The 21,821-nt window shown below is 44.9% G+C and overlaps 1 protein-coding gene across 1 annotated transcript in view; it reads left to right on the top strand.

Moving 5' to 3' along the window:
- The window catches only part of BMP6 (bone morphogenetic protein 6), a 91,663-nt gene that overhangs the window by 4,409 nt on the left and 65,433 nt on the right, over nucleotides 1-21,821 (top strand). The gene's annotated exons all lie outside the window — the stretch shown is intronic.

Consider the following 21,821-nt stretch of genomic DNA (forward strand, 5'->3'; position numbering starts at 1 on the left):
CGTCTTGACGCAGCAGCTGTTGGGAAAATAACATCTATTAATGTTTCCTATTTCACTAAAGTACCTTCCTCTTGGCACCAGATAGGGTTATCTCCTCTCTCTCCTCCTGAAAGAGCCCGGGGTTGGTGTGGCGATCCCTCTTTGAGGCAGTGATGCTGGATCGGCAGCTCGATGCAGGCAAGCATCCCTACATTTTGCTGCCAAGGCTGTTTTAGCGAGAGATGTATCGAGTTCCTCACAACAACCCCTTCTTCCTCAGTGCAGGGAGATGAGGAGAGAGGGGTCACCGCCGCTCAAACCAAACTGCAGGCTAGGGTGGGGGCTGTGGCAGATCTAATGTCTCCCCGGTCTCCTCTGGCTTGTTAGCGCTGATGTGAAGGGGAGCTGCTCTCCAGCCCGTTTCACTGGCTAATGTCTTCAAAAAGAGTAGTGTGTGCCGTGTGTAGTAGGAGAAACAAGGATCTCAAAGACTTTGCTGCTTTAACTGTGGTCAGAATTATTCCCTGTATAATGAAAGGTGCTGTGGAGCAATCCTGCATCAAAATGGGGATGAAACTTATCTGGTCCTCACCCATGCCTTTCTGTCCTGGCGTCCCTACTGAGGGAAAAAAGCCACGTGCTTCCCACAAGAAAAACCAAGGAATCCAATGGCAGGCTTTGCGGGTTTCTGCTATGACCCAAATCTGGGGCTGTTGACAGCTGGATAGCTGTGCAGGAAAAGTCTGAACCCATCAAACCCTCTGGGGACAAGGACCATAAAAAGTGTGCTTTTGGGTTGTGGTGCCTGGTTATCCACAGTAATGTGCCTTTTTGTAGCAGGCTAACAACATGGATTCACTGTACCTCTGTACTTTTGGAGAAAGGGTTTTCCCCTTTCAGTCACAAGACCTGCGGGTCTCGGGAGGACTTCAGGCAAAAGGATGAGGGGAAACCCAGCTGTTCGCCAGGCAGCCCTGAAGCTCTTTCACGTGATTAGAGTTCGGACCATGGTGAAAAGCCTCTTTTATCTTTGAATCCCAAAACCCCAGGCAATCCCTATCTTCCCTGCAACACTTCAAGTATTTGCTAGGGCAAGGGAGCCGCTCGGAGGTCAGTGCAGGGCTCGTCGTACAAATGCTCTCTCTCCCCTTGCCTATAAAGCAGCAACTTATGGATGTGATGTCTTCCAAACAGGCTTTTCATCTTTTTGGCAGCCGTCACCTAGCAGATTTCCTTCTAGGAATGATCTTGCACAAATCCGTGGCAAGCGCCTCGGCGCAAGCAATATGCCTTCGCTCCGCATGGCTTTTCACAGGAGGGAAGCAACGCTCCAGCATCCCCACGTGCATTTCTAAAGCAGGTGAATTTTTTCATCTGAAGGATTTGATCAGCCCACCTGTCTTTTTCCTGGTATCATGCTTGGTGTCAGGGGATATGAAATTAGGCAACGAAGATGTATCAGGGACGTTGCGTGATTATATTGACGGGACTGTACCATTCATACTGTCATCCCATCTGTTTATACTCTTGGCCACATGTTGTAAAGGTCAAGACATCTACTCACAGGGAATAACTGGAGTGTGTGATGCTGCAGATCTGGCTGTGCTGCCAGCTGGCTGTGTACAGCCTCGCGCTCTCGGCATGCGAGCAGCGTCCCCCACGTGTGTCCAGAGCAGGCCAGTATTAGAAATCATGAAGCTGACGATGGGAGTGAGTTTACTGACTTCTGCCAAGCCTTGTATACCGGGCTTCGATGCCAAGACAGATCCCAAGTGTCGGAGAGCAGCCTTACATTTGCTGTTCAATTGATGCAGCTCAAGGTCCTCGTTTATGTCATCTCCTTGAACTGGTCGATGCTTGCGAGCTGCCTGCTAGTGCACAGCTGACTGACAGCGCCATTCTAGAAACGGCAAATGGTCCGCTGTGGTCCTTCGATTGCTCTCTGCCTGGCCTTGCTTTTAGAAGTCAGCAGCTCCTCCAGACTGTGAATTTGAGGGACTTACAGTCATCCTTCTGCTGTTGGCCAGAAGCCCTGGAAGACGTGTGGCTCCTGGAGAAGCTGCTGTTCAAAATGTGCACTGTTGAAATGAGTGGAGGGTCGCTTTTGTGTGAGTGGTTTATCCAGGTCTAAGTGTCATCTGGACTAAGCTACTGGAACGACACCGTGTGGCATTAGCAGGACTATTCTCTGTCTTGTGAAAGCTTTTCAGAGCTTGAAAATTTACAGTCTTAAATTTGGGTAACATCTTGAAGTCTTTCTTACAACAACAGAAAGTGATTGCGATTGGAAAAGGTTAGTATTGCCAAAGCAGTCTTGATTGATTTGAGTCAAATTTTGTATGTCTAAATAACTAAAAAGTTGCATTTTGAAACGCAAACCCAGCTGTGGAGTTGGTTTGTTTCATGTTTTTGTTTTGGTTTTTGGGGTCTTTTTATATATAAAAGCAGCCTTCTTAGTTCTTTTCCTCAAAGTTGAAATCAAACTGCTGCTTATAAAAAAGGTTTTCTTTTGGCAATTTTCTTCCAGCTGAACATGGCTTCATCATAAAATCCTTTGGGCAGCTCTGTTGTGGATGTTTTGTGCTGAGCTCCAGCCAGGACTTCTTGCCCCAGGCTTGCGCCTCTGCCGAGGAGCTGTGAGTCCTCGCCGGGTGTAGCCTCGCGCATCACGGCAGTGATGTGCTCTCCCGTAGCTTTAAATATAACTTCTAAGCGGTGACTTAGGGGGAAAGAAGGTGGTGGTTAGACTTTCCATGCCGTGGAGGCATGATTCTTTTTAAGTCATCTTGCCTCATTGCTAACTTGGGGGGGGTTAGAGGAAGGTATGAGTTACTCAGGACATAAACAGTCCCATTGTGTGTTTCTGCTGTATCCCAGCAGATGCACAGTAATGCTTTTAAGTACAGTCCATCTACTAATTGTTTAGTATTTCTGTTTGACCATTTTTATAGCGATGTGAAACAGAGAGCAAACAGTATCACCTGAATGGAAAAAAGGCTCATGGGAGAGATTCTCATTTGTTTTAGCAGGCATCAGACCCCATAGCCTGGGTGAGAGAGGCTGAGGACCAGAAAATCTTTCTCCAGGCACCTGATTCTTGGAGGGTGGTGTCGGGTTATACCTAGGTTCCCTGTTTGATGGGGCAGTGGTTTTAAATGGAAAGAAGGTAGGTTTAGATTGGATGTAAGGAAGAATTTTTTTTATGATGAGGGTGGTGAGGTGCTAGATTGCCCAGAGAAGTTGTGGATGCCCCCTCCCTGGAAGTGTTCAAGGCCAGGTTGGATGGGGCTTTGGGCAACCTGGTCTAGTGGAGGGTGTCCCTGCCCATGGCAGGGAGGTTGGACTGGATGGTCTTTAAAGGTCCCTTCCAGCCCAAACCATCTGTGATTCCAAGTGTGGAGAGGGCATTTTGGACTGGGATTCTCCAGCCATGATAGGCTGAGAGGATGTGCGTGAGAACTGGTCACCGGGTTCTTTCTTTCCACCTTTTTTCCAGTCGTGGCTGGCGGAGGATGAGGAGTGGTGCCTCCTGCGTGGCTGCAGTGCTTGCAGCCGGGGTGGCCGGTGCCGGCACCCCAAAGAGACACCTGTTCCCCAGGGAGCCCTGCAGCCCTGTGCTTTGCACCCACGGTAGGTTCCCAAGGCGGTGGCTTTGGGAAAGACACGGGGCTGCAGCTGCTGCAGGGCTCTTGCAGGAGGAAAAAAGCTTAATTAAAGAAACTGAGCCCCCGTGGGATTGCAGGGGTGTTTAATACATCATACTAGACTTTGATTGATAAAACCTGCTATGGATCGGGCCGGTATTTCCTGAACTTTCAGTTACTTTGGCTCCCGGGCTAAGAAACAGGGATGGTGGATATTTGGGGTGGTTTAGGTTTTGGTTTTTTTTGGGGCAGGAGATATTTTTTGTTTTGTTGTTAAGGGCATAAAGATTTTGACAGCACTGCCTGCAGCTCTCTTTATTTTATGTTGCAGTGTTCATCACAGCACAATGACAGAATTGAATCAGTGGTAGCAACAGTGGGAATTTTTGGCAAAAAAGGATAATGTAGACAGAGCCGAAGTGTTCTGCTAACGAAAACAGTAGCTGTATTTTCAGAGAGCTAGACATGACTGTTTTGATCCAATGTGGTGTTAATCACAAGAATACATAACTGCTTTCCTATGAACTTTCCCCTTAAAAATATCCAATGATATCACCTGATGTTTTGCACGAACGCTCAGTATAACCAGAATTTAGAACAGCTGGCTCCATATAAACTTGGAATATTCATAGGTCAAATATTAGTGTATAAATAAAAACATTTTGAAAATGAAAACAGAAGCACAGTATTTGAAATATACTCAGCGTGCAGATGTACTTCATGGCTTGAATAGCTTTACAAATTAATCAAGACAGTGTTAACACTTGTTCCGAAGAAGTCAAATTTCCCGATAATAAATGAGAAAGTGTTTTTCAAACAGTATTTCAAAGATGCGTTATTCCACGTATTTTAATGGTCGTTTGCAGTATGAAAGACGTATGAGTTGGCTATTTGAAGCCCCCTTCTAAATAAGATGGATTTGATCAAACCAAAATCTTACTGGTGGCAAATGAAGAGCCACAATTTCTTTTATCTGTAATTTTATTCTGTAAAATATGCTGTATTTTAAGTGCGCACACCAGTGTTCATGGTGAGGTGTACTACTGTATGCAGGCGCAGAGGCAGTATTCTTATCTTGTCATTTACTGCGTTGCATTCACGCGACGCATACGGTCAAGGTATTAGACGCTCTGTTTGTACAAGGGCTAAGGGGTGACATCATGTCTATTGAAGCACAGGCGTTTAACTCCACACCAGGCAACAAGGAGCGTTTAAAAAATGAGCACAGATTAGAGTTTGCGGGCAGGTTGTGATAGTCGCACCCGTAAGCCAAGAGCTGTTGGAGGGAGGAAAGGGTCTGTAGTTTTGGTGTGAAATAGAGGTGCCTTCTTGCGTCCTTGTGTCTCCTGGGCTTTCCAGACCATTTGAGAGAAAAATCTGGGAGAGTAAAGCTGTAAGCAATCAATCTCGGTCCTCCTACAAGGAATAAAATTGTCCAAATGACTTCTTAGAAAAAATGCTGAACGGTAACAAGCACATACAAGGCGTGAAAGACGTGTCTGCCTCTGGCTTTGTAAACTCTGTCATAAAAGTTGTTTGGACGTGAACACTTACTGCAGCCTAACTTCTGTATTTTTCAAACTGTGTTAAAAGTATCTGGAATAAGGCTCTGTAACGGGGAATAAGGAAACGGTCAGAGCTTTAATTTCTCACGTCGCAGAGGGGCAAGCTCCCTCTGGCTGAATCCAGGCGAGCAGAGGTCGAAGCGGCAGTCTTTCATCACCAGATGCGCTGCAGGAACAAAGGAGGAAGCGTTTTCTCTGTCACTTACTGTGGGTTTCCCATTCGCGTTTCTTCTCTTCTTATGCCCACGCTGGTGGCGTGGTCCAGCTCAGCCGTGACAAACACAATTCTTGGTGTGAGAAGAGGCCGTAAAAGCTTTTAATATACCTGTGTCTTCATCATGACACCAAGCCCGGTTCCTCAACACGTTTGCGTGCAAGCGGTGAGAGGCTCCTCCACGAGCCTGGTCCTGACCTTTCTTGCCTTATCGGGCTTGGACGCAGGGTCCTGTTCTGCAGAGGGGTTGTGTGCACATACCGTCGTGCACCCATTCCTTGCTGTTCTGTGGAGCGCTGGGGATCAAAACTCCTTTGGGCATCTCTCTAGCGGTCAGCAAGGGATGCTGAGCTGAGAGATACAGAGCCAGGCTTTTAAAATATCAAAAGAAGTAGAAAATCCTGAATCCCAGTTACATACCTAAGTGAGGGAAGACATGCACTTATTTTTAAGTATCAACTTTATGATGAACCAATGGGATCAATTTGGTAGTGGTCCTGGTTATTATATCTGCTTTTCTCACTGCAGTGCGCGTCTAGGCTATGCACAATTTTGGTGCAAAATAGAAGGAGCATAATTCTAAAATTTAAGCCTGGTATGAAATAGGTATTTGAATATCTACACAAAGATTTGATACACAAGTACAGAGTCCAGGTGCTTGACTTAAACAATGAAGCTTGGAGAAGAAATCCTTCATTTTAGAAAAGCAGCAGTCTCACTTGCCCACAAACCGTCATCCTGAGACTGCATTTCAAGCATGCAGACCCTTTTGCTTAATTATTGTAACATCAAACGTCTTCGACATGAAAGGGACCAAGCAGTGGCTATGCAAGATAATGACTTGTTTATAAAAATAATTTAAACAGCATATGAAAAGGATAAACATGCATGTCCTGCCAAAATTCACTGTATGTTCTGCAGGCTTTGGTGATTGTGAATCTCTTGGCTTGCCTTTTCAATTTCTTCTTTTTTTTTTTCTTTTTTCCCACAAAGGGAAAAAGGCAGAAGGGGAAGGGAGCAAAGAAAAAAGGGAGATGTGAAAAAAGGTTCTCATAATTGAGGAAGTTCCAACTTACTATGCTATGGAGGATAGCTGGAGAGAAAATACCACTGTTTAACACACTACAAGAGAGATTTTCACTTTGAGACGTCTGCGTCTTGTCTCTTGCATGTGATAGTTTTTACACTTTAATGATTGTAGCAGCCATCATGTCCAAAAATGTTCCATTCTGCAGGATATGTAATGCTTGTTACTTTCTAGACAGTGTAAGGATAGTGCTCTGTCTCTTATCTGGGACCTCAAAACACTTCATAAGCATTGAAGTCTCACAACGTGCTCTGACGAACATAAATTGCTACTATACTCATTTTCCAAATGGCTAAGCCGAGGCTCTGAGAGCGCGACTGGACGGGGGCTGTGATGAGGTCCCTGAAATTCTTGCTTCCACTCCTGTGATTTAACTGTGAAACTGTGCGCTGCATTATCATCCTGGCAGGTGCCCAAGCGGCTTGTGGAGTTGGTGGAACAGTAGGGTATTATTCAGTGAAACCCATCCTTCTTCAGGTTGCAGCATGGGTCAGCTGGAGACCCCAACTTCTCACCTGACTTAGACTTTAGTCCTCGCTTGTGAGCCTTGCTCATTGGTGTTGCACAATCTGTGCCTTCTGCAACCACGCGCCGTTAGGGACACGGCTTCTCAGGCGTGCTTGCAAATAGCTCAACATCGGTAACACCTCCCATCTCCGTGGGTGCTACCTGCACACAAATATTCACCAGGCATCCATTTGTATGTATAGTATAAGGTATGTACTATTCGCCCTAAGTGATGGCTTTTGCAAGACAACAGCTCTTCCTTTTGGGTCTCTGACCGAACGGTGTAGGAGACGCCTGGGTGTCGTCGGTGGTAGCTTGAGCGCTTGGGCAGGCTCTGGTTTTACGCGTGTGTTGAATTGCAGCTCTCGTACGTGGGCGTAAGCTGGCATCCGTGAGGAGCTGAATAGGAAAAATGAAAGCGGTCGCAGGGTAGCACATTTTTCACTTGAAACTGTTGGAGAGCCTAGTAAAGGTTTGTTAGACTTTTGGTAACCTCGGTGGTAATGTCCGTGCTGCAGGGTGGTAATGTCTTTTGGTGATGTCTGTGCTGCAGGGAAGCTAATAGCAGATGTTCTTCTGAGTGAAGTTAACTGATAGTTTTGTTGAGAAACTCTGAATAAAAATGCAGTGTAATGGCTGAAGTCAGTATAATGACTCCTTTATGTTTCAGGAGCTGTTGGGATTGGGTCTGCCTGATACTTTTGCTATCGCTGGTCTCAGTAAAAAAAAGTTTATGGGGTCCCAAAACAGTCTGTTGCTTCTGGCAGCCGGAGAGTTGGCAGCTCGGACTCACTGAGGCTTGAAGAGATAGTTCATTAATTCATGGCACTTTCCAGAATAAACATGGCAAACCTCCTCTGAAATAACAGACGGTAAATCCTCCTTGTCACTCAAGACTGCACATTTGTCTTCAGAAAGGGGCCGTGAAAGAAGCTGTCCATCTCCTAATGAATGAGAAAATAAATAGAAGATGAATTGTGTATTGTGTCATACTTGACATGGCGAAGCTTCGAGGTGGAATAACAACAAACCTTTCCTCCCGTCTTATCCCTGTTAAATGTGGACCTAAACCAAGCAACACCCACCGGGCGGGCTGTCGGGCGGCATAAGCTGTCATAGCTCTCTGACAGGGATCCCTGGTGGGAACGACGGTCTTTTTCACTCCTGATTTGACTTTTTTTTTTTTTTTTTTTTTTTTTTTTTGGGAGGTAGATTTCAGCATCTCTTGGCTTTGGGTCCTCGGGGAGGGGACTCTCTGGTTTCTCTGTGCTGCGAGACTCGTGAAGGTTGTTACAAGCCGGGGTTGCTGGGAGCGTGCAGATGTTTTGTGCAGCTTGTTATTTTCTATGTTGGAGGCTATGAGTCAGATTACTGTTACCAAAATGTTTATGTGAAATCATTTCTGAGTCATATATTTGCATCATATACAACCTGTCTGACAATCAAAACATTCAGTGCTCAGCTAATGATTATACTAAGTTTTCCAACACTCTGCTCCAACATAACATAATTACATGGCAAAGTGCAATACATTACTTTGACAGGGTTCTTCTTGTGATGTCAGAACATCGTTGTCGCTATTATTTGAAATTATCGGAGAAATACGGACTTTGTTGCATCAAACAAAGTTAAAAATAGTGGGAAGCGGTCCCTCAGAAATGCAGTGCCCTGGAAATGGGCTTTTTTTGGTCCCCAAGAAAATGTATATTTCGAGAAGTGGCATAGTGCTTTTAACCTTGTTCTGTCCAGAGAGGTGCCTGATCAGGGTTTATTGGTGAATTAACAGACAGTCGTGGATATTTGCATGGAGAAATTCTTTGAATGCTGGGATGCGGTAGCTGCCCAGGAGCCTGTTTGGTAGTTTCTGTATAATATGGTTTATAAGATGGAACTGGAGTATTTTTAGCAGCATGGAAGACATAAACAGTCTGTAAACTTAATGCGTGCTGTGTTTGTCTGTTGTGTGAGTTCTAGCATAAATAGGGGTCGCTTACAAAAATTTTCTGAATAATTAGGGCAAACTTTTTAAACTATATTTACCTTCAAGTGTGTGAGATCTAGGGCAAGAGTGTTTGCTGCTATGTCCTGGTGAAATCAGTAACTCCTCTTTAATTGCTTACGGGATAGGGGAAAACCAAAGCACCTCCCAACTCTGTGCTAAGGAGACCGTCAAGGAGTTGAAAAGCACGTAGGGCCATAGGGCTGCTCTTTTATTTGTTTTTAAATAACTGTCTGTGAAAAAGCATGTAGATATTGAAATGGAAAACGATTTTAGGGCTGACTTATCTGAATTTGATTTACGGTCTTCTGGCCTTGAGAGCTCAGTTACAAGCGTGAAGGGCACTGGCAGGTCCCTTTCAGTATAAAATATCATTGCATTTCATCGCTCTTACTGAACTGACGGAGTGCAAAGCGCAGGATGGATCATGGTGACATTCTTTACGTTCCTAGTGAAAAAAGTATGGACAATACAGTAGTGGACTTCTGTGGGTACAAGTGTCTGAACCGTGCTTAGTAATTAGGGAGCCCGTGTTTGGAGCAGTAAAAGCATCCCCATGCAGTATTCGCGAGCATCATCTTTGCTTATGCGCTCTCCTTGGCCAGCGTCAGTGGCAAATACATAATTGGACTATGAGGACCAATATATTGTGAAGTGTAGTGGAAAATGCCAAAAAAAATTTCACTTGGATGAAGTCCATTTGTCCTGTGCAAATTTCTAGCCCTGTAAACAAACACAGCTGCTGAGCGTAGAATCAGTGCTCAGAGTGGTTAAAAACAGTGATGCATTGCTAGTGAGATCACGGCAGAAAAAATATGTAACATATGAGGCTGCAGTAAGGATCAAAACTATCCTCAGCTCTGATTAATTGTTTCTGTTTATATATTTTCATCTATTTATGATGCCATAGGGTAACTAGAATGTAAAGATGGCTTTTTAATTGCCAGACCATTCAGCTGAGACAGTCAGAGTATTAAAATATTGATGAGCCAGCTGTTACGAACTTTTGCAAAAGGGTCTGAATCGGTGACTAAAGGCTTAATGAATGTGTATGTACGTATTTTATATTTCTCTTTTTCATACCATTATGTCATCAGTTTGGTCATCTGGGCTTTGTTGTTATTTGTTATGTATATATATGAAGGATCCATGCAGGTAGGTTTGCCTGTCATTTTGTCTTTATTAAAACGTCTTCAGAAGTGCTGCAATACTGAACAAGGGACATGAGGCTTCAAACATTAGAAACTTCAGGGCCAAGCCTGCTAGGTCATTGGCAAAGCAGCAGCACTTACACTGTAATTTGTCTTGTGGCCCAGTTATTATATATTTTGACATTCCTAGGCTGACTAATTGCTCTGGGGGGAAAAAAAAAAGTAAAGAACAGTCTTGGTTACTGTAGTAGAAAAGACAGCTTCCAACCTCCTCTGTCCATTGCATCAATTACTCAGTGACTGCTGCGCGGTCATCCTCAGATCTAGCAGAGTAGGGTTCCTACAGCTTGCCACAATGCAATTAAGTCATGAGCTTGACGTCATATTGTACATCCCCTATCCTAACATTAAAGAGATTTCTTTTTCCTCCTTGGCTTGGGAAAAGAGAAGGCTAAAGGAGCTAGATAGTTCAGGTGGAAAGTAGTGGAGAGTGGATGAGATGGAATATACATCACCAAGTATGATTCATCGTCGAGGGAGGAGTCGTTAGGGAATCCTCCAGTGCATTGCACTGGTATGTACGTTATGTGTCAAGGATGGCTGAGTTAACAAGGTCTACGTGCTCCATGGAAGGGTTCACTTTTCACAAAGCTGTGGTGGTACCTGTGAAGGCCTTTTGTCAGGCGATTTGTCCGGTCCTTGGCCAGCTTGCTTGCACGTGTGTTGCTGGGAGGCTGTGAAGATGAGACAGAAGTTTTGGCTCCTCCGGGGTTCCCTTTGAGCTCTGCAGTTTGCAGGGCAGGTCTCTGTGAGCTCCTGGCTCTCCGCCGCTTGTCCTGTCCCAGGGGCCTCGACAAGCTGCCTAGAAGCCCCGAGAGTGGCAGGTTATCTCCTTCTGCAAATCTGTATCGGCTTTGTAACATTAAAATCTTCTGTGAGATAGGCTTTTTCTTTTGAATGGCTCCGGTTTGAAAGTTTCGGACATTTCATAGCCAGCTGGGGCACTCCACACTCTGCTGTGGCACGTGGTGGTGCCACCCTCTTCAGAAGCCTCTTGGGGCTCGAGAAATAATTGGACATTCGTATTGCTGTGTACTGGACTGTGCTATCATGAATTTTGTCGTGTCTGCAGAACACAACCAGAGCCCATCAGTGGCTCAGATTTTTGGAAACTCCTTGCCACTACCCCTACTCAACTGTACGCTGGCATGGAGAGTTTAATTCTCAAACTGTCAGTCTGGCACTTTCCATAAACACTAAATTGACTCAGAGTGGCTAGGTCCAGTGCTATAAAACATACTGTTCAGGTCTTATTGCCAAGAAAAAATAAAATTACCTGTAAATAGCAGACTTACAGCATAGGGGCTTATTTCTGTGCTTATGCTTTTTACATTTCCATTTTTGCACCAGCTTGGCAAGAAGTTAACTTAAATGTCAAAACTATTTTTATGTAAATATATGCATTATTGAATCTCTTACTCATAAAGCAAATACTACTTTAAACCCACACAAAACAGCTGAAGCTATATATATTTTCTCACTACTGAATTTGGCTTTTAATAACTTGGAGTGGACTGTCCAAAATAAAGTTAGGAATCAAGGGCACTTTATTTTCCAGCTAGCAATGTATGTATTCTTGGCTTTGGACTGTACCAGTTTGAGATGGAAGAAAACTTGGATTTGTACTACAGGTCCTCTCAGCAATTAAAGAGAGAGATATATCATGATTAAATGAACACTTTATTTTTAAATTAGCAAACTTTTCTAAAATTCTACAAAGCTACAGAAGAATATGAAGGACTATTAAGAAACCTTGAAGGCTTTGATATCAAACAGTGGCTTTCTGATGTGTTTCTCCTGCTGACAGTACAGCCTCGTGCCAGAGGCAGCAGTTACCTAGAGAAAAGGCTGTAGTCTGCAAAGTCCCGTAGATTTCACTGGTGCTATTTGAGGAGTAAGGACGGCAAAACCTGCAAGTACAAACAAAACCAAACCCGAGGTTAGAGATTGCCTACCAAGCCCAGGTTGTAATGGCCTGGAACGAGACGCTCGCTGTCTTCCCTGGGACTCGTGGCTTGTCTCCACGTCACCCGTTTTCTTGTCCCACCACCCTCCAGCCTGCGGGAGGTTACCTGAGGTCAGCATCAGTTCCCAAAGATACGGAGGCAAGAGTCACTCCAAAATTTCATGCAGACAAGACCTTGTTCCTGAATCAGAAAAAAAAAAAAAACCATGGCCGGTGCTCCGCCGTGGTCTCCTGGTGGGATTCGCCTTATTGCTGTCCCATCGCTACCTGCCGCGCGCTCGGTGTCCAAGCTGCCGTGGCGGAGTTGTCCATTGGTTTTGCCTTGTCCCCTGCTGCAGGCAGGGCTCCCCCGAGCACCTGGGTATGTTCAGGCTAACTGGGAGGCGGAGAAGCAAGGTAGAGGAAGAGGGGAATCCTCAGCAGAATCACACGCGATCTGCCAACTCGGATTTCAGTTCAAGGTTTTAAGTCAATTATCCAGCAATTCAAACCATCTTTGGCTGGGTTGCAGAGTATTTGCCTGTCGCTATGTGTGGTATGAAGGGTGCACATCGCTACTTCTGCTCTTTCTGGTTGAATAAACCCAAGCTGTACTCAAGCAGGAAAAAAAATACCAGAGTGCTTGTTGAGGCAGATGGTTTGTGAAAGCTGCCTTCATTATCTGAGGCTGAAGTTAATGTGAAGCACAACTGGGGAAAACCCCTGAAAAAAACCCAGATCTTAAAATGTTGGATACAATCACAAGCAGAATTCAGAAGATCCCGCCAGTGTCAGAGCAAACGCTGCAGTTGGTGACGGGTGGGTCGCGTCCGGCCGATCGCTTGGGCTGGCTGTGCGCGCCTGGCTTCATGGGCACAGAGGGGAGGGGAGACCCTGGGGGCACGAGGAATGGACTGGGCCAGGGAGAGGGGTACGTGTGCGGGTCCTGGCTCTTGCCCGTGCAGGCAAGTGAATTTGAAGGATGGTGCCTAAGAGATTCTAGCTTTTGATTATTTTACCTCTTACTCCATCTTTTCTAGTTTGCATGATTCAGACCTGTGTAAACACTAGTAATGGCGCCTCGTTGCTGTGAGCGCGGAGCTGCGTGCAAGAGTCAAGGCTCAGAGGGGCAAGAGGTTTACCATCTTTATTAGACCAACTGACAGAGCTGAGAAAACAGGCATGCTCTCAGTCCTAAAAGCCTTTTTGTGCATGAGATCCCCACGGCATCCCTGGGTAGCTGCCGGAGCGAGGGGTGAGCCAGCTCTGCCCAGACGTGCCCAGGAGGGAAGTCTGAGGAGATGATGCTGTTCTGCTTTTCTTGCGATGTCCTCTTCAAGGAAACGTGATTGTAATGTTCTTTATTCTTTCTCGTTAAACATGGTGTGCGTTAAAAGGCTGCTGAGAGTAGGCTGCTCCGGTTTGTCTTTAAATGCAAGCCTTAAGGAAAAACTGAAACAACAGATGAAGAAAATGGTTGTGGTTTAGCTTACGCCATAAACGCTGTTCTCCTTTTCAAATACATTTTTGGAAGGTGAGGGGAACCCAATTACAATTGAGTTTAAAGCAAGCAGACTTTCCTGTATTTGACTGAGATGCGTGATTCATCTTGACTGGTTTTTTCTTCATTTTTAAGTTGTTCTGCTTGTGTTGCATTTGTTCCCTGAGCTTATTTTATTAACCTTGCCACCTGAATAAATGAAGTCGTGTGGTGTTCCCTTAATTATGTACCTGCCTGTCACAGTTGGGACATCTGTATTTTCACCTGCTTCTCTGTATAGCCGGAGGACAATTGATCTTGCAGATTTTTTTCCAGCCTTTGAAAACTTTTTTTGGGTATTGTGCAGATTATGTGAATACACTTAAATGTCCTGTTTTTCCATTGCTTTGGCATTTCCGTGTGTGCTTGGAGTGCAGAGGTAGTAGGCTGAAGTACAACCGTTGGTACTTGCATTAGCAGTGGTGGTGCGCACAAAAAGCCCAAATCTGAGCAAGAAAGGTAAATTGACCTTGGGACTAGCAAGGACCCTCAGGGCCATTGCAGACAACGAAGTTGTAGGCATTTTGTCCAGAGAGCTCCACAGAAATCCTACCCAGTTTTCCCCCATGTCTCACAGGTCACAGGGCTCCTGCTAGCTGCCCTGGAAAAAAATTAAGAGCAAGTAAGTGAAATACCAGCGCCTACAGCTGTAAGCTGCCAGGGGAGATGTGCCTGGGAGCAGGAGATGAGCAGTGTCACTGGTGCGGTGGGTCCTCAGAGCAGTGCAGCAGCTGTTCGGCGATGTTCCCAGGTGGGACGTGGACTGTCCTCAGTGTTATAGAGGGAGGAGAAAATACCTCACACACAAACTCTTCCCGTTACTTTGATTTGAGGAAAATTTCCTTGCTGGTCTTAGCCTTTGCAGGTGTTACCTTTGCATGTGAGAGATTGTCGGTAACTCAGATTGGGTCCCAGCAGGCTCTAGCCCCACGACAGCCACTGAGGCTCTTTCTGCAGCTGGGGTCAATCTCTGATGCTTCACAATACGACAGAAAAAAAAAGGGTCAGGCTCTTTATGTAAGTCATGAAATGTGGGACTAATATGGTATAGCTATGGGCCAAATGAACAGGGGAAAACGATGATTGCCTCCCACTTCGTTGCACACTGGTGGTACTGACAAATTTGACATCTCTGGCCTCGTTTCCCAAGTTTCACGTTCCTGTTTCAGGAGCTTCAGGAGCAGTGGTTACGTAGGACAAAGCACACCCCCAGTTTTTCATGTGGATGTGTATATGCTATCTGCTGCGCTCACGCTCTCTTCCCCTCCTGCTCAACACCGTCAGCTTTCTCTTAGGAAAAGGTAATATTTTTAATGAGAAGATGTTGGAGGTAGCTTGTGAGAGATGTAAAATGCAGGTACTGTGTATTGGCCGTGGGGGAAGGATCTGCTTCTGTTCGAATTTGGCTTTTTGTTCTGACTCATGACATCTATGCTGGTATAATAAAATGTGCATTAATCTTTGGAGAAGCAGTGACTGAATGTTACTGTTCAGTGAATGCCCCAGACACCAGTTTTGGATTAAATAAAGTTTGAAATTATATTCTTATTAGTTATATGATGGAGAAGGAACTCAAAAGATCTCCAACTCCATGCAAAATGATTTAAAACGATATGCAGCCAATAGGTACCCTCTATCATGGTAACTGGTTTAATTGGGATATTTTTCTAGAAAATGAGGCAGTTTGATGATAATGGGGGAAAAACACTGAAACAGCATTCACAGATTGTCTCTTGGAATGCAGTCAGTGAGCAGTAAGCGTTGTTAAATAGATACAGAATTGAAGTGACTCTACTCTTAATAAAGAAGCAGCTAAATAGATATTTCAAGAAAACAGTGAAGTCAAATTGCAATAAATTTTATTATTTAGTGCACTTTTAAGGCCCCAGGACAGGAATATATCTGCATTCAGGAAAGCACTTAAGCACGTGCTTTCCTGAATAGGGACAGTCTAAGGCTTGTACTTAAGTGCTTTCCTGAACGTGGGCCAAAGCCTTCTAAGAGTTTATTTTAAAGACACTCTTCCCTTAATTAAAACACTTGGTCGAATTTAACAATTAGGTGTCAGCTTGCTTACTGTCACACAGCAACTTTTTGTAACAGCAGGCAGTAGCACTATACAATGACTGAGGTCAGGAAGCGAAGACTACTTCATCAGTTGACACTAGGAGAGGAAACTCAGTTTTTATGGGCCTCCCAATAGTTCCCTCCGGCGAGTGCCGACGGTCTAAAATAAATTGAAGAACTCTGCCAAGCAGCGGCCCAAAACTGTTTACAGGGTCTGCATTGGAACCAGGCTGAGCTCGAGGCTTCTCCCCGCTGCAGCGGCACGGAGCAGTGCTGGAGCTCTTGCTGGTGCCGTCGGTCCGTGTGGCTGGACCGCGGTTGTCCCGCCAGATGTTTTGGTGTGTTTATGCAGACGTTAAATTTTTATTCGGTCATTCCTTACGAGCATCCAGTTGCTCTTTTTCTCACTTTGGTGGCTGGGAACCAGTTGTGCTAGTGGCACTATCAGATGAGCTAGAGAAAGCAGAGTCATTGCAATGCTGCTTCTCCCCCCCACCAGGGTCCTGGCCAGTCTCAGCGGCTTTGAAATGTAGGATGGAGCACTCTTTCCTCGCTCCTCCTGCCCTTCCCTGCGTTTGGTGTTTGCTGCTTCCTACCTGGAGGAGCAAGAGTTGCTAAAGCAGTTAGGAAGTTGCTTTGCTGGGAGGAGAGGTGGGAACCGGTCACACTAGTAATGAAGAAAATGAAGCCATTCTGGAACGCGTTGCCAAGAAGTCCCCACACCCTGAGGAGGTGGCCTCAAGCATTTCCTGCAGTGCCAGGAAATATAGAAAAGTAAGATATTTTTCTAGCAGCTTGGAGGCAGACAAGTAACTTTGATGAAAGGATTTCCATGCAGGGCCTGCTCAAGGTTCTGTCCTGTGGGCATCCCCATCCAGAAGCCATGATGGTGAAGTGCTGGAAGTGGTGTTGGACCCCTGTCTTGTGGCAGCCTCAGCTGACCCATGAAGGAGGAAATTCACTTTTTGGTTTTCCTGAGGAGTTGGACTTTAAACAAGGCGTATATGGTTTGAAAGCCTGTTGCATTGTCTTTCTCTCCTCTTAGGTTTAGTGGGCCTGCCCTTTGCCTCATAACCAAAGGCAGCTCAGTGTCTTCCCCCTCCCGCTGCCCGGACTTGGCTCCGTTGTGACCTGTGATTGTCCTGTCTCACGTATTTTTATTTTCTTTGCTCCATAATTTGAGATCTATAAGTGTGGGGTAGCTCGCAGCAATCTAAGCCATTGGCTTTTTGTGGGTGTCTTCCTCTGAGTGACACCTGCGTAGGGTTTTCCTCAGGTTGCAATAGCCTTGATTTTTAAATCAGCATTTAAATTCTGAAGTCGATAGGTGTTAGCTATGGCCAGGCTTCTAAAGGCGAGGTGAGAGCAAGTCTGTGCCACATTCAAAACTGCTCCTGAAAGATTTTCCCATACAAAGCCTCGTGTGCTGTTGTCCCCTCCTTGTCCTTTTGGACATGATTTCTACCTGAACTTGGGAGGACCTAAGGCTTGCTCTTGGGTCCTTCTGGCAAGGAGGTGAGGAACGAAGGAAAAATCAATTTTTGTGAAAAAAGGCGAAGAAGGATGTAAGGTTTGGTAAGCAAAGACTGCAAATTGGATCCCTGATAGGTTGAATTTTCCATTTTATGGAGAATGTGCCAAAATACTACAATAAAATACATAATGTGTTTCCTCCGCCTTCCCATTGTAAAACTTGAGAGTCATGGCATATTAACCAAAACCAGATACATCCATTAAGTTTCCATACTCTGAAGCAGTATAGGGTGGGGTGAAGCTGGTATTAATAGGCCTATTCATCACAATAAATTTTCCTGGTAGATGTGGGTGGTTCAGACTCAGTGAAGAAATGGCTCAGAAGCGATCAGTCTCCACCCAGAGAAGCAGGAATTTGTAGCAGGGAGTGTCCCACATACCGGTAATAAAAAATGATGGCTAACTCAAGAGTCTTTTCTTCAAGGGTTTTATTTTAAATTCAGGTGAGCTGAGGTTTAGTTAGCAACAAGACTCATTTTGGTTCCCCAGCTGTTTTCTAATGTAACTCGCTAATCATCAGTCTGTACTCCATAGGTAAATCTGCATTTGATTAAGAGCTGGCTTTAAGCTGTCATCTCCTCACTTCTGTCCCAGCGCACCATAAAAAGCCCTATAAAATATGGAGGTTCTCGAGGGAGTTGGCGTTTGCATTGCTGACCAACACAAAACCAGCATTTTTGTGAATTTGTGTCATTACGTAAATTGTACATTCTCTTCAGAAATTTATCTATTTATTTGTGGGTTTAATTGCTATTTCTTTTATAGCGGGGCTTGGAGTTCGTAATGAGAAGTCTGTGCTGGGCGTTGTACCAATACATAACGGGGAAGGCAGCTCTGCCCTTTGACAGCTAAGAGGACGTGACGGGATGATAGGCGTAACAAAAGGGGTGGAGGACGGACTAACAAAATGCACAGAGATTAACAGATAAATACGTGGCTACCCATGTTAAACAAATCATTTGAAATATGGTGTGTTATGCATCAGTTACGTGGGAACGTTTATAGTATTTCGTATCAGATTTGGAGATCTAAATTTTTTTTTTTCTCCTTAAGAAAAAGTAAGAATCAGACAAAATTTATTTGTGTATGTGCAGAGTGATCTTCTGTACCTAATCTTGCTTTGGTGTCCGTGGAAGGCAGGTGTACATGGAAATAATTTTTAGGTTGGTGAAACTGAAACAGAAAATGAAGCATTGGTGATGTCTGGGTTTGGAACTTGGACATTCGATCATGAAGCATTAAGGGATGTTTCGAACTCTTTGCTCGGTGGAGAGCAGAGGGATCAATTCTGTTGTGAAATGATGGACTTGTATTGATGGTTGGTCTCAGCAGAATATCCAGAATCACCCTGTTTTTTGGAGAGCATGGGTGTTAGGGACCCAGGTCAGTCAGTTGAACAGGAGGAGAGCAGACAAATCTCAATTTCAGTGCAAAACCCAAATATGGATGAAAAGGAACCTTTTCCCTTAAAATCGGGGGATGGGATGAGTTCATGTGGGGTTTGTGACTCAGGAGTCACAGAGGTAAAGGCAACCTGCCGTTTCCTGCCCACGCTGTTTGCTGTGGGCATCTTCAGAGGTCGTAGAGATGGCTTTGCATTTGGTGGTAGATTCTACAGGGCAGCTTATGGGCTCCTCACAGGTGAGGAGCACATTCTTCCCATGTCTGCTAGATGGACTTTGTGGCTTTCCTTCTATGAATTGTCATTTTGATGTCCACACTGTGAAATCACTGAGACGAGGTGGGTGAACAATGGAAAACAGTTTCCCAAGGAGCTCAGAAAGGAAAAGGTGTTCCCGTTTCTTGCAGCAAAGCTGATGTTTGTCTCAGCTCTGAGTTTCTTTGCTGTGGGCTCTCTGCAGCAATTGAAGACAGCCCATGCCCTGGTGGAGGAACGTTGTCTGTTCAGCTATGCAACAGCTCGTAATTTGATCAAGTAATTCTGAGATGGTCACATTTTTGTGGACAAGTGTGGGAGGCTGTGCGCCACGTCGCACCCTTACTGTCTCGGGTTTTACCATTTAAGCCTCCTGTTTGCTGATTACGTAAACGCTGAGGTTTCATTCTTAGGGCTTCGTTTCTGGGGCTTCCTGTTCTTGACTCCGAAGAAAGCAGCCACCTCCACCGCAGTCCAGCCAGCATTCATGATGTGCCTTCTAGGCTGGCTTCGTACATCCTGTGGTTTGCACTGATGAACTGCTGGCCCCCATGGGTGAGAGGTGGTGGGTGCTGGGGCCAGTGTGGATGCTTATGGGCTCCTCTGAAATACGTGGCAGTGAGGAATTCAGATGGTAAATCAGGCTCCTGGTCACTGGCGGTGAGAAGAGAGCAGTGGTAAGCCAGGCTGGTGTGGAAAAAGTGGCCAGAGGCTGGGGACAGGCGCCTGTGTTGATCAAGGATGGAGGGGAGAGAGACGTGGGGCTGGTAAAATTGGTGAGTTGGCAAGCAGGAGGCGAGAACACATCTGCACGGATCCCTGGGTGGGTGAGCGTGCTTCTGGCGGTAGCTGGGACAGCACTGCAGAAATACAATGCTTTTTGTGGAAGGGATGGTAAATGGTGACGTTAAAGAAATTGAAAGAGCGTTCTTAAGGGTTGCAAGACGGTGAATTACCCCACGAGCAATATTTCGTGGGAGCGGACAAGTTTGCCAAGCAAGTTGCTGTAACTTCGCTGCCGTTGACTTTCACTGGCACTCCAACCTAAGTCTCAACCCCACCTGCAAGAAGGGCTCAGGGTGCCAGGGTTCCTGCTGCAGATCGTCTTTTGCCCTGTCCTTGGCCAGCCCTCCTTGGAGGATGAGTTGTGTGCCAGCCTGGTCCCCTCCACTTCGCAGCACCAGCGGTGCCTGAGCATCCCTGACGCTGCCATGAAATTATTTCAAACTTTTCTGCAGCATAGCTGATGGAGGGGGAGGGCTGGACACAGCCTGTCCTTGCCCCTTCTTCTCCTGCAAGTAACCTTCGTACTTCTCACCTCCAGAAGTGACAAGTGTCTTTCTGATTAGTTCAGGTAGATACTGATTTTGGTATTGCATAAGTATGACTTGTCATGAGTTGCATTGCTGAATTTCAGCATTATTGTTGGTCTTTTTTTTTTTTTTTTTAAATTAACATTCTAGCTTTTTTTAACAAAAGAGCTGAAGTGTTATGGTTTGGGCTTTTTAAAGACATTATTCATTTTTTCTATTGAAATGGAAATGAAAAAGGGAAGGGGAAGAAAATGAAAAAAAATTAGAGTGTCTTTTCCATTAAGAAAGATTCTTTTTTCCGTCCTTTTACTGGCATATGTGGTGGATATTTATAAAAGTTTCTTTCTTTTTTTTAAGAGCCCCCAGCCATTTTTTCTTGGAGAAAACATTTTAAATATGGAAAATCTCATTTTTCATTTTCATTTTGGAGGGTTTTTCTTGCTCAATTTACCAATTGGAGCTGCCTAGTTGGTCTCTTGAATCCATTTTTGTCAGTGGATCTCTGCATAACAGTTGTCCTCTTTTTTTTTTTTAAGAGTAGGATTATAATGAGAGAACCAGCCAAAAGATAAAGAGTGTGCATAGATTAAACTGTTTAGTCTAGACAAATTATGCAGAAAACGTGCATCTCATGCACTGTGAAAAACACCAGCGGGAAAAAGTACCATCTTTTGAAGGTTAGCTTGTAGAGTGCAAAGAAAATAACCAGGTCGCTCTACTTTGGAGCAAATTTTTTGCTTCCCATTAAAAATAATTGAAAAATCAGTTCTTTTCATACAGTCATGTATAAATATTTCTTTCACAGTGTTGATCTTGCCTTTTCATAACTTTTTCTTGCACAGCACTTCAAAAATTGCTTTGCTGTGTTTCTCAGATTTTATCTCGGAACATGTGTTTTTGTCATTAATTTTGTTCTTATGCATTCATTGTTTTACCAATTTTTGGTTGGCTTACAGTCTATCTGCAGGCTGTGTGTATCTTATTAGCAGTCCATGCTCAGTTTGTCTGATAAGTGCAATTTCTTCCCCCACCCCCAAAAGACTCCCTTTGTAGTGCATCAGTGTTACATTACGGAAGCCATTGCCAAAGGATGTTGTGGAGGCCAGAGGCATGAATGGTTCAGAAAAGGATGGAGATAATACGTCTGTCGGTAACTGATAAACGTGATGATCTTCATTTCCCAGGAAGCTGCTAAGCTTCTGATGGCTGGAAGACTGTGTGCCAGGGTACAGATCCTTCTTGTGTCATCTCGTGTCTCGTGTTCAACCTAAACATTTCTTACTGGCCACCCTGGGCTTGCCTGGGTCTTTGGTGTGGTCCGTTAAGGCTGTTTCTGTGATGTCATGAATCTGACTTTGGTTAGTGCTCTACAGTTTGTGGTGCAAGCAGCATGTAGCTCATCAGCGGTGCGATGGTGGTACCCTGTGGGGAAGTGCTGCCCATTCCTTGGCTTCTTGACTACAGAGTTCATGCTTTTAAAAGCCAAAGAACAGAGGTAACCACTAGGTGAAAAGAATTACGGTTTTCAACCTAGTGTAAACTCTGAGATTACACCTAAAA

Source organism: Grus americana, chromosome 2 (assembly GCF_028858705.1).
Source record: "Grus americana isolate bGruAme1 chromosome 2, bGruAme1.mat, whole genome shotgun sequence".
NCBI classification, from domain to species: domain Eukaryota; kingdom Metazoa; phylum Chordata; class Aves; order Gruiformes; family Gruidae; genus Grus; species Grus americana.